The 23,650-nt window shown below is 45.4% G+C and overlaps 1 protein-coding gene and 2 long non-coding RNA genes across 4 annotated transcripts in view; 2 read left to right on the forward strand and 1 right to left on the reverse strand.

The window, feature by feature from the left end:
* The window catches only part of Adar (adenosine deaminase RNA specific), a 39,600-nt gene extending 32,738 nt beyond the window's left edge, over positions 1 to 6,862 (reverse strand). Inside the window, exon 1 of one of the 2 annotated variants that reach the window (XM_013120619.3) lies at positions 6,752 to 6,862. The gene's annotated coding sequence lies outside the window, so the exon portion shown is untranslated. The remainder of the gene's footprint in view (positions 1 to 6,751) is intronic. The other variant, XM_013120618.3, reaches the window with a different exon arrangement.
* A 577-nt stretch (positions 6,863 to 7,439) lies between these two features.
* LOC121142429 lies at positions 7,440 to 10,225 on the forward strand. The gene is made up of 3 exons (XR_005879454.1): positions 7,440 to 9,330; positions 9,614 to 9,797; positions 10,069 to 10,225. It is a non-coding gene; the product is annotated as an uncharacterized LOC121142429 (long non-coding RNA).
* An 8,469-nt stretch (positions 10,226 to 18,694) lies between these two features.
* On the forward strand, positions 18,695 to 22,098 carry LOC110342782. Its single transcript, XR_002384948.2, has 2 exons — positions 18,695 to 19,349; positions 21,567 to 22,098. It is a non-coding gene; the product is annotated as an uncharacterized LOC110342782 (long non-coding RNA).
* Positions 22,099 to 23,650: the final 1,552 nt, after the last annotated feature.

Here is a 23,650-nt window from a genome sequence, read left to right on the forward strand (position 1 = left end):
AAGACAGGATATGAGAAAAAGTTCACTTAATCATAAATAAAATATAATTAAAAGCAGACATTTTACAATTGCTCTTATGTTTTCCCATTTTTAGTGTAAACACTTCATTCTGTAGGGCAGGGAGAAACCCACATGGGGCTTGCTTCAACACTGCCGAAGGCAGTGGGAGCTGAGCATCTCAAACATCGGAGGGACAAACGCTGCAGCTGGGAGCCTTTTAAGATCGGATGTGGTCCACAGGCATCAAATTCTACACCAAGAAACTGCTTCATGCACAAAACTAAAAACTACTGTACGGTACTGCATTCAGGCTGTATATAATGCATCTGTGAAAACATAATGACATTTTGTGTTTAGTCTCCTAAGGTATCTCATTGTGCTTACGCAAATATCCCCTAACCCTACCACACACACACACACACACACACACACACACACACACACACACACACACACACAAACCCGATATCTTGTGTAAGGGTCACTCTGCCCTCGATCCCTTTCAGGAAGGATATCAGGGCGTGGCCCTGCAGCAGAGAACTGCAACTGGCAGGAACTGGAGTTCAGACATCTGGGCCAGGTCAGAATGAAGTGTTTACACTAAAAATGGGAAAAATAAGAACAATGTTTAAAATACCTGCTTTTTTGGGTGGTTTTTCCAGGCAGGGTTTCTCTGTGGCTTTGGAGGCTGTCCTGGAACTAGCTCACAGAGATCCGCCTGCCTCTGATTCCCAAGTGCTGGGATTAAAGGCGTGTGCCACCAACGACAGGCAAAATACCTGCTTTTAATTTATATTTTATTTACGATTAAGAGTTTATTTGAATGAGAAGCACCCACATGCTAAGCCAGGGCTTGTGCCACTGAGCTGTACCCCTAAGCCCACCTCACCCCAGTTTAAAGATTAGGGTCTTGCCAGGTTACCCAGGCAGGCCTTGAACACAGTCTGAGTAGCTAGGGGTATAGCCCTGCACAACCAGGTCAGGCTCAACTTACTTTCTGTTTCTTTCCTATTGCGCTGTTATTGGGGAGGAGGTGGCTTGTGGCCAAGAGCACAAAGCTAGGAAGGCGGACGCTATCTGGAGAGGCCTAAGGTGTGGCGGTTAAATGGCTATCAGGCCCCTAGGGAAGCTGTGACACACCCCAGAAAGGTGGCTCTGCCCTGGATGGAGTAGGGGTGAAGCTAAGGCCCCCTTGAGGATGGCTGTAAGAGGGTCAGATGCGATCCACCTGCACAGCTTACCTACAGTTGGGTGCAAAGCAAACCTTCAAGGACGACGTCTACACCGGCTGAGTGTAAAAACCCGAGGAGGAGGAAGGTGGGAGAGGCACACAGGCTACTACTAGAAGCTGTTTCTGAAGCATGACACGAACTAGATAAAATCTCCTTTGTTTTATCATTTTTTAAATGCATACAGAGTATCTTGCCTGCATGTATGTATGTGCACTGTGACCATGCAGTGCCTGCAGAGGCCAGAAGGGGGCACCAGATCTCCTGGAAATGGAATTACAGAGGGTTGTCAGTTGATCTGTGGGTGCTGGGAACTGAACCCCAGTCCTCAGGAAGATTAGCAGCACACTGAACCATCTCCCCAGCCCCCATATTTATGTTTTTTTTTTCTGATGGAGATCTTTCTTTCCTCTTCTTTGAAAGTCTTTTCCTGTGTGTTTTGGTATTTAAAAAAATAAGACACTTTCAAGTTTACAACATTGATCCTCAAAACCCAGTCTGAGAATTTGATCCAGTTTGAGAATGAATTGGTATGGTTTAATTTTTTTATTATTATTAAAGGGCTATAACAGTGCCTAAGACATTTTAGACACTGGAGGAAATATTTAAAATAAATATCCCAAGGGGGGGAACACCTCAAGATTAAAAACAAAACCTAATAACACACCCTATTAAAGTATACAAGGAACTAGGTGAGGTAATATAACCATGGTTCCAGTTACTTGAATTGAGCTCAAGGTCAGCCTGGGCAATATGGCAAAGCAGACTCTTTTTCCACAAGCAAATCAGTAAGTTCTGAAAGGCTCTCTCTCATGTGGAACTCCCAGCTGGCGTCTCTGTAGGCCTGGCCTGTCTACGGGAACAAACCCACACAAGGGCAGAGGTCCTGCCTTCCTGAGATGTCCGGTAGACATGGGGTTTCAGACCCCTCATCAACACCATAGCCGCGTTTCCTGACTTAATAGACATATACTGCACGTCTGCTGTGTGCTAACTGCTTCCCTACCCCAGAGAAAACAAGAAGCTCCTTTCCCCCTTGTTCTTACCAAGCTGATATGTTAGTAAGACTAGAGGAAAACAGGTAGAAATGCAGCGCTGGTTGGTTTTAAGTCTACAAGAACAATGCTGCGGGAAGAATAGAGGCACTTGCACCCTTCTTCCAGTGCAGAAGCAAGGAGAGCAGCAGCTCCCAAGCAGAAGTGAGCATGGGACATGGTAGTACACCTGCAAGCCCAGCACCCAGGAGACAGACAGGAGGATCTTCGTAAATTCCAGGCCAGTCTGGTCTATGCTCAATTCCAGGTTAGCCCGTGGTACATTTTAAGACCCTGTCTCAAAACACAAAAACCAAAATCCAAACCCAGAAATATAACCTACTGTGTTCTAGCTTCGCTTCTGTTGTGATAAAAATACTGTGACCTACAGCCACTTAGGGGAGGTTTATTGGCTTAAAGTTCCAGATCCCAGTCCATCATTCTGGGGCAGGCAAAGCAGTAACTTCAAACAGTCATATCCACTCATAGTCAGGAGCACAGAGAAATAAATGCACACACCCTCACTTGCCAGTGTCAAGCCTGATTTACTCAGTTCAAGAACCCCTGCCTCAGGAATGTGCTGCCCACAGTAGTCTGGGTCTTCCCACATCAACAAGTCTAATTATGACAGTTCCCCTCAGACGCATCCATAGGCCAGCCCAGTGTAGACAGTCCCTCAGTGAGACTCTCCTCCAGGTGATTTTAGATTGTGTTATGTCAACAATTAAAGCTAACTATTGCAGTTGTGTTTTGGTTTGCTTGTTTGTTTACTCTTTTGCAGGGCCCTGAGACCCAGCTCCCATATAAACCACATGGAGTCTTATTCTTTATTATAAATGTCTGGCGTTAGCTTGGCTTATTTCTAGCCAGCTTTTCTTAAATTATCCTTTTGCCTCTGGGCTTTTATCTTTTTCTGTTTCTGTCTACCTTTCTTTACTTCTTACTCTGTGGTTTGCTGTGTAGCTGGGTGGCTAGCCCCTGGTGTCCTCCTCCTTCTCTTGCTCCTCAATCTTCTCTTCCCAGATTTCTCCTCTTATTTATATTCTCTCTGCCTGCCAGCCCCACCTATCCTTTCTCCTGCCTTCTTGTTGGCTGTTCAGCTCTTTATTAGCCCAATTAGTTGTTTTAGACAGGCAAAGTAACACAGTTTCAACGAGTTAAACAAATGCAACAGAAAAGAATGCAATACATCTTTGCATCATTAAACAAACGTAACACAGTATAAACAAATCTTTAACTAGTATTTTACAACAAACTATCATGCTTAAATTTAAAGGATTAGCCAAAGGAAGCACTAGGAAGCCCCCCCCCAACCAGCAGATGTGAAAGCATGGATATGACAGTTGCTGCCAGTGGAAAAAAAATCATATTGAAAATGAACAAAACCAGGAATATTCCTTTCAGGCTCCTGTAGTTAAGCAGAAGCAATGTGCATCTCCATCCCAGGAGAGGGCCTGTGATGCAGACCTGTCCAACCACAGAATCCCCCGGACACACACAGAATTCCCCCGTCCGTTAGTCATAAGTCATGACTTAGGGCAGTCAGTGGTTTCAGCTTTTTCAGTGTGTAGGAAAACAAACAGTAAACTAAAAAGGAGCAGAGAAAGATAGGGCCCAGGAGGTCTTTATGACATATTTCAGCCCCAAGATCTAGACATATTGGAAGCTCACCTTTGAACTTGCAACTGACACAATCAAAGAGGGAAATCCTTTTACTTAAGTAGCTTACATTGGATTCCTGAAATTTGCAACTAGTTTAATATGTCCTCTTTCAGGGAGAGAACTTCACTTTCTGTGCAAGGAAGGGTATAGACGGACAGGAGGACAGATGTCAGATCTCTCTCAGTGTCTAATAAAGCTTGTGAAACAGGCAGGTTTTAGGCATCTGAGAAAGTACAGAAAATCAGTTCTGCTCCTTGGGCTCAGGACTGAGGGATATGTGTTTGGGGCACAGTCTAAAATGAATGAGCTATATGAACCCAACAGCCTACTATATAGACCTATAGTTTAAAGACAGAGGAGGCACACAATAGGTGCTTTAAAACATCAGAAAACTGGGTCTGGTAGCATAGACCTGTGATCCCAGTTAGCTAGGAGGGCTAAAGCAAGAGGCTGGGAGTTCAAGGCCAGCAGAAGCAAATCAGAAGCCCCTTCTCAGAATAAAAAGTAAAGAAGCAAGGGATACAGGTCAGTGACAGAGTGGGCGCTTGCCTAGCGTGTGTGAGCATCCAGGCTCAATCCCCAGTACCACAAATAATAAATTAATATTAAACACCAAGAATAGTTTAAAGCCAGCTCCATCCCACATTAATGATCATCTGTCTTATTAGTGTTACTACTGCTGTGATGAAACACTATCACCAAAAGCTACTTGGGGAGGAAAGGGTTTAGTTTACTTTCATCACCACATCATAGTTCACTGGTGAAGGAGGTCAGGGCTGTAACTCAGGCAGTAACCTAGAGGCAGGAGCTGATTACTGGCTAGCTCCTTATAGCTAGCTCAGCTTTCTTCCTCATCGAACCCAGGACCAAGCCCAGGGTGACACTACCCATACTAGGCTGGGCCCTCTCCCATCAATCACTGATTAAGAAAATGCTCTACAGGTTTGCCTACAGCCTGATTTTTTGTTTGTTTTTTGTTTTTTTCGAGACAGGGTTTCTCTGTATTGTTTGGGAGGCTGTCCTGGAACTCGCTCTGTAGACCAGGCTGGCCTCGAACTCACAGAGATCCGCCTGCCTCTGCCTCCCGAGTGCTGGGATTAAAGGCGTGCACCACCAACGCCCGGCATACAGCCTGATCTTATGGAGGCATTCTCTTAGCTGAGGTTCTCTCCTCCCAGATGACTCCAGCTTATGTGAAGTTGACAAAGCATCGGTCACAGATCTATCCTAAACACTTAAATTTTAGAGAAATTTAATATTGACCTCTTTATTCTCAATGCCAATCATCTGGTGCTTTCGAGAAAACGTAAAAGCTTTCAAACAGCTGTGCCCATTAAGGCCATATCTACCAGATGTCATAGCAAAACAAATCGCTGGAGCTCAAGAGATCACCGCAAAAGCCCCAAAGCTCAGATTCTGCTGTTCGCATACTTCAGAACTCTAATCAGTTTGTCACAGATAATAACGCCAACCTTGGTCTAAATGAGAGCGTCAAGTCTTCAGGTCTGTGAGTCAGTAAGATGCTTGTGTGGCAGTGTGCTGGAGAATAAAAATAGCAGCTCAAGGGTAAGCACCAGGTCTCCTGCTGGCAAGAGTAACAGCGCCTCCGTAGTTTTTTAAAAATTATTTTTCCTTCTTTTTTTTTTTATAAGGAATCACCAAATAACGACTGTCTGCCCAGTATTCCAGGGCTGTATGTATGCCCAAGCTCAGGACTCTTCCCTCCGCCCCCCCCCCAAGCCAAATCTTAGTCCACATTGGACAACACTGGGTAGGATGTAAAATAAAATATGATGCATCGCTGCAACAATCAGATGCTATTCTCATAGGAAATGATGCCATCCCAGCCCATACCTCCCTTCTCTGACCACGTCACCTTCACATTGCCAGGCCCCTAGTCACTGAGAAATGTTAAGACCCAAACCACATAACCTGATGGCTTGGCTTCAAGCTCTAACTCTGCAACAGTATTAGGACCCTGGCTGAGACTTACCTTCTGCCATCTGTAAAATGGGAACAGGACTTACTGCACTAGGTTGTTGGCAGGATTAAATGAATTAGTGGATTTGAAGTCCCTGACACAGTATCAGGAGCAAATGCTCAAAAAAGAGAACTATAATTAGTACAATAATCTCTTATTCTCTTAATCTCTTTTCAGCTCTAGAATTTTATGCAGTCTACAGTAGGGAAATAACGCAGGATAGCAAATACGCAAAACAGCACAAAGATCTCCAGCCTCTGAAACTACAGCGCCGAAGAGAAATCAGCTGCGGCAGTACAAATGCCCGCATGCCAGCCCCTAATCACGAGCTAGCCACTTTAAAGTCTGACAACTGGTCAAGGGAAGCATAGGTATCTTTTTGTAGATAAGCCAAGGAGGAGACTGGAGAGGTTAAATAACTCAATGTCACGCTGCTGAGAAGCAGTGGACCTGATTCTACCGTTCATGCCCGCTTCAGCGTCTTTCTCCGCCTCCCACACAGCAAGCACTCAACTGTGAATAACATTCATGTTTTTCAGGATCTATAAAGCGATGGGGACAAGACCGCTTTCCTAGAGAAATAAGTGGGCATCGTCACTCAACTGCCCACAAATTGACGCTCCTGCATTCTCCGTCGCTAATGACCTCCTCTAGCAACCTGTCCTCCCTCTCCAGCAGGCAGCTTGGAGGCCTCGGTGCGCCGGTGTGCCGGCGTCCTCCTGCAGCCGCTTAGACACAGCCCCCTTGGCTGATTGCACGCTTGCATTCTCCCCCTACGTGTTCAAAAGCCCCCCGCAAGTTTCCGGGACTCTGGTACTGACGAGGAACACCTCGGGCCGGCTTACCCTCTGGCAGGGCCCAAGAACCAAGGTAAACAGACGAAGGAAAGGCAGGTGACGCAACAAGGCCTCCTGCTTCAGGGCCAGCCCCAGGCTGAGCGCCACGACCGCGACCCCCGCGTGGGATCCCACGGAGGGCACCTCCGCGCCCCAGTGCCAGCCACGCCAGGGCGCCGGGTAGGCTCCCGGGGCCAGGCGCCCGTGCCCGCATCCGCGGGCGGGGATCCTCTCGGCGGGAGGGCCTCGGGTACCCAGCGGCTCCCGCCCGCAAGAGCTCCCGAGCATCCGCGCAGCCCCGCCGCGCCCTCCGCCTCCACCCCCGCGCCTCTCTCCCCGGCGCCGCAGGTTGCAGAGGCGGCGGCCTGCGGGAGCCGAGGAGCCTCTTACCCGCGCGCGACTCCTCCGACGCTGCCCACTCGTGAGCCTGCCGTTGCGCTGGACCTTCCCGCTGATCCCAACGCGTAGTCTTCCACCTTCAGTCAGGAATCAATGGCTAGGGCGCAGATTGGTGACATCACTGGCGCGCCGGCGTGGGAGGGAGGCCCATGTGATGCATCCCTCTTTTGTTTGAGCCCTTGGAGAATGATGTATTTTGTGGCTCCGTCTTAATATTTCACCATCTGAGGAGGGCATTTTTGTGTGCATGGTGGGAACCAGGTATCTGGCGTTAGGATACTGAGGTTTTGCTCAGGGCCTTGATTCTTCTCCCCAGTCCTCCATACTGTGTTTTGGTTGGAAGACCCGAGAGCATAGATAGATAGAATCAATCTTCTTTTTCAAGGTACCTGAAGACCACAGAACTGGTTGTCAGTGTGCTATAACCAGTAGACTTCGGATGATTGGTTTGAATTAAATCAGTGCAGGAAAGAGCATCGTAGTGGGCTCAGGGTCTAAGAGCACCAGCTGCTCTTCCAGGAGACTCGTTGTTAGATTCCCAACACCTACAAGGTGACTCACAACCATCTCCAGTTCCAGGCAATCTTGTGCGCCCTCTTCTGGCCCCCACTGCCACTGCACATGTGTGGTACACAAACATACTGCATGCAAAATACTCATAGAAACCAATATAATGAGCGCACATTCAACTTGACACCCACCACAAAAACTAAAATACTTCCAATGAACTTTTCATCACTTTGTTATTGGTCCCAACCTTCTACTGTTGCCTTCTCCTCAGTAGTAGCTCCCATCTTGAATGTTCATTTACACAGCTACTACATTGCTTTAATTTCTTTTCACATGTTATTACTAAGCAACACATTTTTATTAGTTGTGTGTATATTTTCCAAACTTGTTAAGCATCTCCTTTCATAAGTAAGTTGCATATTGTACATTTTCACTGCTAGAGAACAATTTATTGTGTACCACAATCCATGTATTCCTTCTCTAACTATTTAAACACAATTTTCAGTCTTCTATTTCCAAGTGTGGCTGTGATCACTATCTTCTGGTACCATTGTATAAAATTTCTTGGATATTTTTATATAGATGAAAGACAGATGGGTCTTTGTTCTGGTGATGATCCATTTTGTAGCATAGTATCTAATTTTTATAGAAAGTATCTATACCATGCATGTAGTGGTTTCTTCCTCTTGTTAAGACTCAGGGACTAAGCCCAGTATGTTGAGGTGCACCTTTAACACCAGCACTTGAGGCAGAAGCAGGCAGATCTCTGAATTCAAGGCCAATCTGGTCTACAAAGTGAGTTCCAGGATAGCCAGGGTTACACATAGAAACCTGGCTCAAAAATCCAAAAGAAAAAAAAAAGCTCCCTCCCTAATCAGGGAATTAACAACATGTGTAAGGTTCAGGAAGCTCCTGAAACTTACAAGATTCATAACCCCCTCCATGTTACATAAGCGGTAGCAGATTCCTGGGGAGAGGAGACACAACTGGCTGCTCTGCCTTCCTTATGTGTAGAGCTTCAAGGATGCAGCTTTTGTGACTTGTCACCTATGCTGGGTGAGCTTTTAAGTGATGTGTGCTCCTATAAATAACCACAGTAAACTCATTTGTTTATCAAGTTGGACTTTGGTAATCAGAGTCATTCATCCCCTATCTCAAGTGAGTAGATGTTTGAGTCTCCACAGGAAAAGTCACAGAGCACATACCAACTAGCATTTATGTCTTCTGTAATATCTCAGATCTTCTGGTTTTTTTGTTGTTGTTGTTTTTTATTTTTAGTGAAATAGTAAGGTGGTTGGCAGAGAACATTTCCTGTCTCCAGACAGGCTCTTGTCACACCCTCCTCCAAGAATGGAGTGGGTAGATAGTGGGGAGTGTACAAATATTGCTGATTCAGGGTCAACTACCTCAAGTGGAGTAAAACAACTTTAAACAAATTGCTGTGTGGGACTTGGATTCTAGGACCCCTGGGGTGCTAGGCATTGTAGTCCTGAGAAGCTTTCAGTGAGCTTTGGGGTCCCAACCAACAGCGGTGCCTTGCTGAACAAGTCTTCAGGTCGCCAAGAGGAGTAACTGCATGTCTCCAGTCTCTTGCAGGTCTTATGGGCTGGAAGCAGTGGCAGAGGCAAACTCCCTTTTGCAGCTGAACTGTGGTGTCTTGGAGTTGGAGGCAGAAATGGGTGAGACTGGCTTGAGCGCCAGGTGGTGGAAGCCTTAGGCACATGGAGCCCCGGGCAAGTCCCCCGGGTGTGAGTCTTGAAGAGTGAGCCAGCTAAGATCCAGACCCTGAAGTCCTTAGGCTTCTTCCTTTGAAGAAGCATCTGGAGATCAGTGTGTGCACGCTCATGCACGTGCGCACGTGCATACACACACACACACACACACACACACACACACACACACCTGCCCCCCAGCCTGAGCTAGAAACTGGACCCTGAACCCTTCCTTACCTCCTTCCTCCAGCAATTCTGTGATTCTGTCTGTGTGTAAGAATGGACGTGCAACGTGCCAGTTGGGCCCTGATTGACTGATTGTGGATATGCAAATAAGATGAAAAAAAAGACCAATCAGGAAAGAACTGTCAACCATGGTGTGGAAAGGGGAAGAATCCTAAGCCTGCTGAAAGTTGCCAAAAGTTAACAGGAAGGTAGGTAGGGCTCTGCCTCTACAGTGGTGTGAAAAAAGACTCTTGTAAGCAAGTTGTCCTTTTCCTGGTTGCTATGGTGATCTTGCAGACTATTACCTGCTTCCCTTTTGCAGTCACTGGGGCTGCTTCTTCAGCTATTAACATTCTGGATCCTGCCTGCTATCAGAAATTTCCACATTGGGGTCAAGGGAGGGCACCCACTAACAATAGGTGTTGGGCGGAATCCAATCCTGGACTTATTGATCTACCCTTAAACATCTCTCCTACTTAGGATAGGTGTCTGCTGTCCTCTGCTGTGAAATGGATTTCAGGGCTGAGCAAGGAGAAAGATATGACCTGGAGACAGCTGTAGCAAGTTTTACTTGGGCCAGTTTTGCATGTAAGAGAGACCCCTTCCTCTCAACATAAGATCCAGAGATTCTAGGAGACAAGAGACCCATCCCCAAATTTGTTGTTGTTGTCTTGGTTTTTCGAAACAGGATTTCTCTGTGTAACTTTGGAGTCTGTCCTGGAACTCGCTCTGTAGACCAGGTTGACCTCGAAACTCACAGAGATCCACCTGCCTCTTCTTCCTGAGTGCTGGGATTAAAGGTGTGCACCACCAGTGCCCGGCAAACCATCCAGATGTTAAGGAAAGCAGGGAAACTTCCAGAGGGGAGAGTGGGTACCATCATAGTATCCAGCAGTCTACCAGTGAATGGTCTAGGTATAAGGGGGTCACTGAAACTAATTGTTCTTTTGGGCAAGAGATTTATTAGAAGAGTTATTAATGTTGACAGGCAGACAGAGAGCAACAAGGGTGAGGCTCTGATGAGAGTTCAGGATCCCATGGCAGAGTGGGGAATCGCTTCTGATAGGTCTCCAACAAAGGCAGAGGTATGTTTCATATAGTCACGCTGTCTCTCACTCCTGTTCATCAGGGGAAGGGAGGAACTTCCTGGGTGATGTCACTCTGAGGGTGTGGGGAGGAGGGGCACATTTAGTTAAGGTGTACCCATTATACAGGTGGAAGATGTGTTACCACCAGCTGACGTCCCAGAAGTCTGAAGGAAAAAGGCAGCGTCCTGGAATCCAGACACCTGAGAGTCTGTTTCTCGACTGGGACAGGTTCTCTGTAGGGTGTCGGTCTCTCCCTGTATTGGAAAGGGTCCTGGAATCAACTATGAGGATGGAGAGGGCTGCAGATGAGCACAACTTGAGTAGGGTCTGGTCTGGGATTTAACATTTCTTTCCTTGTGTTTTGCTGTTAGACCTAGGGGTAGGGGAGCATTTTGATGACTGATTCAGCAAGTTTTATTTAGATTGGCTAGTTAGCTGCCTCATCCTAAGTCTGGGATTTCAGAGAGCAGCCCCTCACTGGCTTTAAGGTCCCTTTCATGGGGAAGGCTTAGGGTTGGTAGAAAACAACTTCAATATTGGCTGTTAGCACCTCAAGGCTGCCTGGTTGGCACGGGGGGGGGGTGCCAGTGTAGATAAGTGCAAAAGTACATCATGTGGAAGGGGAGTCATCACAGGTTCAGGGGTTTAGCAAGGCAAAGGGGTGGGTGTACATCATGGGGTTACAAGTTCAGCGGAGGTTGAAGCACATGGTTTGCAGAATATATTAGGCTTGGGAAATAGAAACTTGTAAGATCTGGAAACTTAGTAACAATGTATAACAATGTGGTTCCTTAACAATGTGACTCCTGATTTGGCTCTCACACTGTTACCAGGGAGGGGACAGGCTACAGATTCACAGAGAGGCTCTTCATGGGGGAAGGGGGTGGGAGGGAGGGGGTGAGAGGTTAGGGAGACTGGGGAGAGAAGGAAAGACTTCTATAGGTACCTGTGGTTAGATTAGCTTGCAGCCTAGAATCTTATAGTGGGGAGATTGCGAGCCAAGAACTGCTCAGCTGCAGAACTTAACCTCATCTGTAACTAGCAGGTTTTGTTACAGGTTCATAAGCTCCAAGCAAACATGGCCAAGTGGCTAAACATCTGCTTACTTGGGCAACGTTTAAAACACTTAGATGGCGCTAGGGTGGGACTCGGTGTTTCTGAAGCAAGGAGCTCCCTTGAACTTAAGAACTCAAAACCAGCCTGGACAGCAAAGTAAGAGCTCATCTATGGCAAAACAAAACCCTTCTTGAATATGCAAACCTTTGGGCTTAGTGAGTGCTGTTGACAAACTTCTGAGTTGATACACTCCAGTCTGTTGTGAAGAAATAAGCAACAAATTAGAAATAAGCCAATCCATCAGCTCTTCCTTGTTACATTTATGCGGAGGATTTTCCTTGTGTTTTGCCCATGGTTTTAGTGGGCATGTAATACTAATATGGACATGTTCTTTGTCAATTTTATTGCACATTTTCTTTCATTTCTGTCTTTTCATTTTCTATTTTAACATTAGATATTTAACTTAACTTTTGAATTTTTTGTCCCCCTCCCCCCATTTTTTTAACAGGGTTTCTCTGTGTAACTTTGGAGCCTGTCTTGGAACTGATTTTGTAGACCATACTGGCCTGGAACTCACAAAGATCTACCTGCCTTTGCCTCCTGAGTGCTGGGATTAAAGGCGTGCATCACCACCGCCCAGCATCAGCTTTCTTCTTTAAAAGTTTTATTTTATTTTGTGTGTATGAGTGTTTGCCTGCATGTGAGTCTCTGCACCACATGCCTACCTGGCATGTATGGAGATCAGAAGAGGCCATCAGATCCTCTGGAACTGGAGTTACAGATGGCTGTGAGCTGCCACGTGGGTGCTGGGAACTGAACCCATACCCTCGGAAAGAACAGCCCGTGCTCCTAACTGTTGAGCCATCATTCAATCCTTGTTAGCTTTCTTATTGCTGTGTAAAATTTCTTTGTATGTTTTCAGTGATGGTTTTTGTCAGCCATATCTTTGGTTTGTTTGTTTATTTTGTTTTTGTTTTTTGAGACAGGGTTTCTCTGTGTAGCTTTGGAGCCTGTCCTGGAACTCACTCTGTAGACCAGGCTGGCCTCGAACTCACAGAGACCCACCTGCCTCTACTTCTCCAGTGCTGGGATTAAAGGCGTTTGCCACCACTGCTCTGTCCAGCCTTATCTTTGTAAATATTTTCTTTCCTACTATTTCTAAAATTCTTTTGACAGTGGCTTTCACAGAGCACAAAATTTTAGTGGCAATAAAGTTCACCTTACCAATTTTTCCTTCCTTTGGTTGTCACATCTAAAAGTTCATCCCCAGACCCTCTCATATCTAAATTTTATCCTATATTATCTTCTATGGGTTTTTATGATTTTTCATTTTACAGTTTTTGAAACAAGGTCTAGCCAAGGTTAGGTTTAAAATAGTAAACATATAGTGTCAGTGTCTTAGGGTTACTAGTGTTGTGATGAAACACCATGACCAAAAGCAACTTGGGAAGGAAAGGATTTATTTGGCTTACTCCTCCATATCACTGTTCACATTGAAGGAAGTCAGGGCAGGAATTCAAACAGGGCAGGAGCCTGGAGGCAGGAAAGTGATTGTGGATGGTGGTTGCACACCTGTGTGTGTATATAAAGTGACTGTGGATGGTGGTTGCACACCTGTGTGTGTATATAAAGTGACTGTGGATGGTGGTTGCACACCTGTGTGTGTATATAAAGTGATTGTGGATGGTGGTTGCACACCTGTGTGTGTATATAACGTGATTGTGGATGGTGGTTGCACACCTCTGTGTGTATATAAAGTAATCATTGAATTGTACATGTTAAACTAGTGGATTTTATCATATTTCCACAATGCTGGGGGTTTTGTTTAAAGCTATCTGTTTTATTTTGTTATTTGGGTTGGATTTTTATTTTGTTTTGTTTTCAAGACAGGGTTTCTCTGTGTTAACAGTCCTGGAACTTGCTCTGTAGATCAGGTTGGCTTCAAACTCACAGAGATCTGCTTGCTGGGATTGAAGGCAATATCGATAGTACCACAAAGGAAAATTAAGAAGAGGAAAGCTGGGATATCAGCTTTCTCTTTAGAAAACCAGTTTTTTATGGACACGATGGCACAAGCCTGTTATCTTGGCATCTGGGAGCTGGAGCTTAAGGTCATCTTCCCATACATAGCAACTCTGGGGACAGCTTAGGCTACATAAGATTTTGCTTAAAACAAAACAAAACAAAACCAGCTCAGCAGTGGTGTCGCACACCTTTGGATCCTTTTTGTAATCACAACAAACTCCAGACTCACCATCCTACCACACCAATGTTTCCCAGTCTTCTTAAAGAGTCAACTATAAGGCCGGGCGGTGGTGGTGCACGCCTTTAATCCCAGCACTCGGGAGGCAGAGGCAGGCGGATCTCTGTGAGTTCGAGGCCAGGCTGGACCGACAGCCTCCAAAACAATACAGAGAAACCCTGTCTCGTAAACACCAAAAAAAAAAAAAAAAAAAAAAAAAAAAAGAGTCAACGATAGCTGTCTTTTTAGAATCATGATTGTTAGGAATTGACAATAGGGTGGGAGGATGGGGGGATGGTGGGGGTGCGGGGGGAGGGAAGGGAGAGGGAACTGGGATTGACATGCAAAACAAGGTATTTAAAATTAAAATAATAAAAAATTTAAAAATCATGATTGTTTATGTGAGTGTTTTGCCTGTATTTATGTCTGTGCACCATGTGTTTGTCTGGTGCTCAGGGAGGTCAGAAGAGGACGTTGGGAGTTGAACCCTGGTGCTGTGGAACAGTCCTTTTGCACACTGTGAATACGAATGACTCTCGTTGGCTAATAAAAGCTGGTTGGCTAGGCAAACTAATAGGCAGGGTGATCAAACTGAGGATACAGGGAGAGAGAAGGGCGGAGTCAGAGAGATGCCAGGAGCCACAGAGGGAAGGACAGGGAAGCCCGAGCTCCGTGGCAGAATGTAGATGAATAGAAATGGGTTAACTTAAGCTGTAGGCGCTAGTTAGTAATAAGTCTGAGTTATTGACCAAGCATTTACAATTAATGTAAGCCTCAGTGTAGTAACTTGAAAGTGGCTCCCGGGATGGGAAAACTCGGCTTACACCCTGGTCTTCTGGAAGAGCAGCCCAGTACACTTAACCACTGAGCCATGGCCCTAGTCCCTTCCTCAGTCTTATTCCACAATTAATATAGTTTCTACTTCTATAGATTTGCCTATTCTAGATCTTTTGTGTTACTGGAATCTTGTTTGTTTTTGAATCAGTCTTGCTAAGCTGTCAAGGCTAGCCTGCAATTAGCAATCCTCCTGCCTCAGCATCCTCAGTGTTGGGGTTATCCTTTTGGACTGCCACACCTGGTGTCCAGACAAGACCTTTTATAATGACTTCTTTGCCTGAGCAGGGTGTCTTTGAGAGTTAGCTACACTGTAGCACATACACCAGTTGAGGGTTAGCTACACTGTAGCACATACACCAGTAGATACTTTCCTCAAGATTCCTCCGTTCCACGTGCTGATGCACCACATTTGTTTATCTGTTTCGAAAATGTTTCATCCTCTCCATTCCTTGGAATTCTGGATAACACCACTATGAATGCTTGTGTATTTTTGCTTTGAAATGTTTTCATATCTTTGTGTAGATATTTTCTGGAAGGAGAATTTCCCAGTCAGATGATAATCCTATGTTTAACATTTTGAGGGGCTGCCAAAGTACTTCCCCAGTGTTGGGAACACTTTCCATCCCCATCTGCAGTGTGCACGGGTACTAGTTTCCTCACATCCCTTCCAACACTTGTTAATGTCTTTTTTAGGATAAGCACCTGGTCTAGGCAAATCCACTGCAGATGGGTGAGAACTGATCTTCAGGTACTGTGACACCAGAGGCAGACTGATCCAGGACTATGCTAAGTATGATTGCTTAGAGACTTGGTCACAAGACCCTGTGATTTGGGTCAGAGAGGCAGGACTAATACAGTGACCAGGACAAAAGCAATTTTCATTCATGCTGGAATGTGTCTGCTTTATCTTAATCTCATGTGAAAGGCACCAAGCAGGTTCCTGACCGTCACAGTACCAGGGTCTGGTCTGAAAACTCAGCCTGCCATGCAATGGTTTCAGTTTAGCCTGGATCCCTACCCTGTGGGTGTGATGTGTTATTTCAATCTGCCTTTGGTTGGCATTTTGCTAAGGAGTGCTGCTGTATAGTCATTTACTATGAATTGATGTGTTCCCTCCCGGAGGCAGGAAAGAGGTTCCTAAGGATAAGGAAGCTAATATACCTCACAAGGCTTGGATTGCTTAGAAAGTCACGTGATTCACAAAGCCCCCCCCCCAGGTTATGTAAGCAGTAAGCAGGAGACTCAGGTGGAGCTGCCTGTAAGTTGCACAGAGCTCAAGAATACAGCTTTTGTGAGTCATCACCAGTGGTGATGTGGGCTTTTAGTCTCCCACATGCTGACAAGTACCCCAATAAATTCACTAGTTCATCAGGCGGGGCTTGGGTGAGATTGTTGTTTTAGTCTGCCGTTGGTGCTCTGTCTGGGGTGAACGGAAATGTGTTCATAATTTCCCTGGAAAGGTGTTTGCATATCTCCTTGAAGGATTTGTCTTCAAACCCTCTGTCCATAGTGTTAATGACTGTCTGTCTTCTTGTTAAAGTATGAGCTATTTAATATTACATGGATGCTTATCAGATATGGGACTTGCAAATATTTTCCTCCACCCCCATTCTTCTACTTCTTTTTCAGGCAGGGTCTTCTCTGTAGCACAGGCTAGCCTCAGTCACACAGGAATCCTCCTGCCTTAGCTCATAGGGATGAATCAGCATGGGCTCTCCACTTCATCACGAATGCTGAGCAAGCACTCTATCACTGAGTTGGTCCTCCCAACCCCCAAATGCATTGTTACTGCCCTTTTATTTTTGTTGTGGGTGTGCTGGTGTGCAAACATGCAGAGGCCAGACCAGAGCAAGACATTTGGTGTCTTCCTCTGCTGCTGTCTGCCGTATTGACTTGAGACAGGATCTCAGTGAACCTGGAGCTTGTCCTCATGGCCGGGTTGGCTCACCAGCAAGCTCTTCAGATCCATCTGTCTCTCCACCCCTTCTTCAGGGCTGGGCTTGAGGCATGTGAAACCATGGGGGTTTTATGTGGGTACTGGATCCTCATGTTTACAGAGTAGGGGATCTTATCCAGGGAGCCATTGCCCAGCTCTGTGTTTGTTTTCTGAGACACAGTCTAGGATGACCTGCAAGTCACTTTGTAGTTTATGCTGACTTTGAACTTGATGGATTCTTCCTGCCTCAGCCTGCAGAGTGCTGGGGATCATACCACCTACATCATCACACATAGCTAGCCAAGGACTTTTGACTCTATAGCTTATTCTAAGTTTTTAAAAAAATAGAGTTAACTCTTACATAAGGTCTGTGACAGTTTCTGAATTGGGTGTGAAAAAACAGACCGAGCTTAATTATTTTGAACATTGTTATCCAGTTGGCTCAGCACTGTTTGTTGAAATGCTCTGAAGTGTTAATCTAATTAATCTTTTTTAAAAGATATTTTAGAAAGACTTTTTAAAAGGTTTATTTATTATGTTTATAGCATTCTGTCTGAATGTAGGCATGCAGATCAGACGAGGGAACCATTACAGATGGTTGTGAGCCACCATGTGGAAATTGAACTCAGGACCTCTGGAAGAACAGCCAGTGCTCTTAACTGCTGAGCCATCTTTCCAGGTCCAACCTAATTAATCCTAATCAATAAAAAAGCAGGAGTCAGATATCTGTAGACAGAAGTTTCTGTCCCACCTGATCCCACAGCTGTTTAATCCCAAATAAACACACAGAGTCTCATATTAATTGTAAACTGTTTGGCCAATGGCTCAGGCTTCCTATTGGCTAGCTCTCTCTTAATTATTAACCCATTTCTATTAATCTGTGTATCTTCACGTGGTCTTGGTTTACCAGAGATGCCCGGACATCTTCCTTCCTCAGAAGCTACATGGCATCTCCCTGACTCCACCTACTACCTTTCCTCTATCTCTGTTTGGATTTCCTGCCTGGCTAAATCCTGCCTGTCCATTGGCAAAAACAGCCTTATTCTTCAACTAATATGAGAAACATATATTCACAGCATACAGAAGGACATCCCCCAACAGATATCGGGGTAAAAACCTGGAAGATCAAAGGACAGGCGCAGCCATCAGCTGCTTCCTACCTGTCTCCTTTTTCCATCCAGAAGGGCTGAGACCCTGTCTCCACTCAGCCTTATCCTGTCTCCCCTCTGCAGTCCACCAAACCTCTATGACTAACTAGCAGCTAGTTCCATCCTCTGATCTCCAAGCAAGCTTTATTTGTCAGGACACAAACAAAATATCGCACAACAATGCTCCTTCTTTATTCACTTGCCTTGATAACCTCGCCAAAAGTGCTTTGGGTTAGGAAAGCAGTGGGTGCTTTAAGCACCACTTAATGGGGGAATAACAGTAGGAGCATGGAAGACAGCGGTGCTGACAATGACTTCAAACATCAGGAGCTGGCTCAAAAGGTTTCAGAGAAGGACTTTAGGATGTTGCCTAGAAATCGTTCTTGAGATATTTGGGTGAAGGAAGAGGCTGTGTTTTGCCCTTGTCCAAAGACTCCACCTGAGGCTAAAGTGAAGAGTTTTGGATTAATTCAGTTGGCAGAAGAAATCTCAAAACATCCCAGTATAGACTCTGTCATGTGGGTATTAGTGGTAACTCTGATGAAGATTTATAATGAAAGGAGCAAGCTGAGCAAGGAAAAATATTTGAGGAGTAAAAGGGTACCAGAAGGTGGGATGGAGATAAATCCTCTGTTCAAGGAGATAAATGGATTAAGAATTGGAATAAAGGGAGTGGTGACCTCAGGTGGTGGTGGCACAGGCCTTAAATCTCAGCAGGCAGAGGCAAGCAGATCTCTGTGAATTCAAAACCAGCCTGGTCTACAGAGCAAGTTTCAGTACAGTCAAACTTAGTGAAGGACAGAAAGCTGGTGAAGATGTAGTTGAACGAGAGGCCATGTCGCAGACCCAGCAAGCAGCAGAACTTGGCAGCTTTGCCCACATGGTTCTGGCTTTAGAGCTAAGGATAGAAGAAAGCAGTTAAGATCCTGTGGTTATGGTCGGCTGGAGCTGAAGAAACAACTGTGATTAACAAGATACAAGAACTACTGAAGCAAAATTTTGCTTTGCTGGGACACTTGATGCTGGTGGCTGGAGCTAAGAAGTCAACGGTGATTAATAAGAGACCAGAATCTCTGAGTGAAATCTTCTGGGAAGTGTTCCCTGAGTACATAGAGAAGCTGTGTTCCAGAGATGGCCAAGTTTGTACCTTGTGCCGCCAGTCAGACTTGGTAATGTGTAAGCATCACCCAGGTGGTACTGGTTTTGAGGTCATGCAGATCAGCTGAGGCTTGATGCTCCGAGAGGCCAGGAGAAGCCATTGGTGAAGGTGCAGCCCAGTGGCAGCTGAAGGCCCAGAGGTTTTGAGACGCCAGTACCATGGGATGGCCACCAAGAACGGCAGCAGCAGTGGAGTGGAGCCAACAGGAGCCTAGAAGACAGCTGTGTGTGCTGCAGAGGCGGAGAAGTGGCCCAGGCCCTTTGGAGGCATTCAGAAGATCATGAGTGGTTCCCAGGTACTGGACTGTTGGGATTTTGTAATTACCCAAGATGGGATACCTGCCAAGGAGAGCTGCTAACAGGGAGTGGAGCCAGCCCAGAGAAAAAAGTGTGTTGAAGTCAACAAAGCAGAATGGAGTTGGGGATATGGAAAGCATTTTGACATCAGACACAGGGATGTAGGATTTGGAGTTTTCCCAGCTGGCTTTTGGTCCAGCATTTCCTCGTTGTGCTCCTTTCCCTGTGTTTTGGAATGGTAATGTATATCCTGTGCCATTTTATGTTGGAAGTATGTGATCTGGTTTTTGTTTTAATTTTTTTTTTACAGGTGATTACAGTTAAGAGGTTGCCATTCATCTCAGGATAGACTTTGGACTTTTAAACATTGTTGAGACTCTGATAGACTATGGGGACTTTAGAAGTTGGACTAAATGCATTTTGCATTATGATATTGTTACAGGCTTATGGGGGCCAGAGAGTGGAATTTTGTAGTTTGAATGTAATTGGCCCCATAATCCCATAACCTCATAGGGAGTGGCACTATTAGAAGGTGTGGCTTTGTTGGAGTGGGTGTGGCCTCGTTGGGGGGACTGTGTCACTGTGGGTGGGCTTTGAGGATTCATATGCTCAGGGTACCACCCAGTTGTGTCAGTTGATTTCCTGTTGCCTGCACGATGCCATGCCCCTGCCTTGATGGACTGGCTCTGAACAGTAAGCCACCACAAGTAAGTGTTTCCTTTATAAGAGCTGCCTTGGTCATGGTGTCTCTCCACAGCAATAGAAACCCTGACTAAGACACTTAGACTACATAGCAAGTTCTAGACTAGTTTGGGCTTCAGAGGGAAGCCTTGTTTCAAAATGCTAGTGCAAAAACAAAAGTTAGGGGCTGGAGAGATGACTCAGTAGTTAAGAGCACTGGCTGCTCTTCCAGAGGACCTGGGTTCAATTCCCAGCACCCACATGGCAGCTCACAACTGTCTGTAACTGAAGTTCCAGGGCTTCTGACACTCTCACACAGATATGCATGCAGACAAACACCAATGCATATAACCTAAAAATAAATTGCATATTAAAAAAACAAAATTAACCCAATAGACATAATGCTCAAAGTCACTTTATGTTCTCGACTTTTAGTTGTTTTATTCCATGCAGCAGGTGGGAATTTCAGCAATGGTGCTTTGAGGAGTCAACGTGACATCTAGGGGTTATTTCAAGTTTTATTTCATTCTTCAAATCTAAGTTCTTTTATGAGACAGGTTTTTCTTTCTAGTTTGTTCTTTTACCAGCCCGTGGGCAGACGTCAATCCTAACTGAAGGCTTAACAGTCACTTCTACAGCTGATAAAGGCACTAAACCAGGCTGGAGTTTTGGCCTGACAGTGTGTGTATATGTGTTTGTTTGGGTGTGTATGTGTTTGTCTGTGGTGTGTGAGTGTGTGTATGTGTACTGTGTGTGGAGGTTTGAGGACAGCCTCTATTGTTGGCCCTCACCTGTTACCTTGTTTGTGTCAGGGCCTCTGTTGTTAAAGGCTGTGTACACCAGGCCAGCTGACCTGAAAACTTCCAAGTTCTGCTGTCTGCACCTCCCATCTCCCCATAGGAGCACTGGGACTGCAGATGCACACTGCAGTGCCCAACTTCTGCTTGGACTCTGGGGATTTGAACCCAGGTCCTCACACTTGCACAGCAAACGCTCTACTCACTGAGCCATCTCTACACTCTGAAGTTGTGTTTTTTATTTCATCTCAGAGTTTCCATTGCTTCAAAGAGACACCATGACCATGGCAGCTCTTATACAGGAAAACATTTAATTGTGGTGGTTTGCTGACAGAGGTTTAGTCCATTACCATCATGGTGGGACATGGTGGCGTACAGGCAGACATGGTGCTGGAGAAGGAGAGAGTTCCACATCTAGATCCACAGGCAACAGGAAGTGAACTGAGTGTCACACTGAGCTTGGTTTGAGGCCTCAAAGCCCGCCCCCACAGCAACACACTTCCTCCAACAAGGCCACACCTCCTAACAGTACCACTCCATATGAGCTTATGGGGGCTAATTACATTCAAACTACCACAGATTTATTTTGGCCTTGGAGAGCTAGCCTTTCTTAGCAGATCAGCTACACACATCTAGGTATTTTTAAATTTTTACTCAGTATTTAAAGAAATTTCTTAGTATGAGTGTTTTTATTTTTGCTTTGTTATTCTTATTGATAACTTCCTTGGCATGTTGCAGAATGAAGCCCCATTCATTCTTCAATCCAGGCCAGTTACAATCCTCTCCTGGCCCCTGTGCTTCCTGCTTATTTCACTACAAGAAAAAGGATCTCATCTTCTACAAAAAGAGGACTGAGGACTTGAGACCAAAACATGTTTGATTCCTAGATGGCAAAAGAAGCAACATTTAAAAAATGATCTCTGCATATGTGGAACTTTCAGCTAAGACATGTATTGTTTTTATACAGATGAAATGACCATCAACGTAATTTATCTTTCAAAAAGCTCTTTGTAGTAGAGATTTGATATATTCGTAGCTCTGTGAACCTATAAAAGGTCAGTTCCAACCTGAGTGGCTGTTCCTGGCTTGGGAAGGAGAGCCGAGTCCTTGCTCACTGGTGATTGGAGATGCTGGATGAGGAAACCTTCTGTCAAGCCTACAAGACTGGGGAGATTGGCTGTTCTGAGAACCTCTTTTGTCACATATCCCAAGGCTTTATAATAAATGGGTAAAATAGAAATGGATAATAAAAATGGATTATATGAACATACACGTGACTGCTGTATCTCAGTCTGTCTTTTGGCTTATTTCCTGTCCTCCCCTGGTCTGTCCTACCCTGCCAAATGTACTCGGTCTTTTTCTGATATAGGGTCTCAATGTAGGCCAGGCTGGCCCTGAACTTCCTCCATACCCTCAGCGCTGGGTTACAGGTATGCACAGCAACACCCAGCTTTATATTTAGTTTCCAGGCTGTGAGAGACCTTGAAGAATTGAGAACAGACGTCTAAAATAGCAAGAAAAACAAAGAGGGCAGCATGGTGCTGCCAAGGTCCTGGTGGTTCCTGATTGGCAGCTCCCTGATCTTCCTTTGCCAAGTTCCTGAACCATCCAAGCATCAGCTTCTGCATTTATTAAACGGGGCCAATAGTATTCTTGTCGCTTATTTCATATAACTGTGAAGACCAAATGAAACGGAGGCAGGAAAGGAAAATTCTGGGCCTCGGTGTTAATGTCTCTAGATCTTAGCATCTTGTTCAGGAAGGAAATCAAAGCTAAGGCTCACACAGATGGGAAGTAGTGAGGCCACTTCACTCAAAGCAAGGTGATGGCACTAATCAGAAAGAAATGTGCCGCCAAGACCAACAGTGGACAGCGTGAGTGGGAGCCAGCCTGACGCTTCTCTTATGTGGTCCAAAGGATGGAGAGAATGGTTACTGAGGGACATACTGTGGGAAGTTCTCTGTTTTGATGACAGGTTTAAGTTATATAGCCTTTTCTCTGCTGCACGTGTTCCTTTCCATAATGTATCTGATTGAAATCATATGCACTCATAAATTACATAGTTACAAGATGACAAATAAGGGGTTTCTTTTCTTTTTCTTTTTGGTTTTTCAAGACAGGGTTTCTCTGTATTGTTTTGGAGTCTGTCCTGGAACTCGCTCGGTAGACCAGGCTTGGTCTCCAACTCACAGAGATCTGCCTGCCTCTGCCTCCTGAGTGCTGGTATTAAAGGCGTGCGCCACCACCACCCGGTCAAATAAGGGGTTTCTTGTTCACTTAGATGGCACTACTTTGCTGTACAGGTACCCTAAACTGTCTGAGGCTAGATCAACTGCCCTACCCTTGTACGTGACTTTGACTTGTACGTGACTATGACAAGTGTGCTTGAGTAAAAGCTATCTGAGCTTGTTAGTTGTTAGGAGGGGAGAAAATGACTTCATTGTTTGGAGTATGGGAGGATGCAGCTCAATGCAGGTGGAGTCCTGTGTTACTCCTAGGTTGCTAGATGTATTATTTGGAGAGGGCTGTGTGTTCATAATGTATGTGGATAAGACTCTCAGGCTGCGGGGTACATTATTAGCAGTGTTCACACAACCAGACTAGGTGGAGTCCCAGATGGTTAAACTATTCCCAATGCTTGCCTGCTGCAGTGACAGAGGGCAGAAGGCTGGAATATGCTGGGATGAAATATTTCTCATCCCTGGATCTATCTGGCTTTACCTGCTAGGCTGTGTTGCCCCTCTACTACTGAGAAAATGGATAGAAAAGGCTATTGTTGGAGATTTTAGGGTGAAAACCTGGATGCTGACAGCGCTAACATG

The sequence above is a fragment of the Mesocricetus auratus genome, unplaced genomic scaffold (genome assembly GCF_017639785.1).
Source record: "Mesocricetus auratus isolate SY011 unplaced genomic scaffold, BCM_Maur_2.0 Super-Scaffold_100009, whole genome shotgun sequence".
Classification (NCBI taxonomy): Eukaryota; Metazoa; Chordata; class Mammalia; order Rodentia; family Cricetidae; genus Mesocricetus; species Mesocricetus auratus.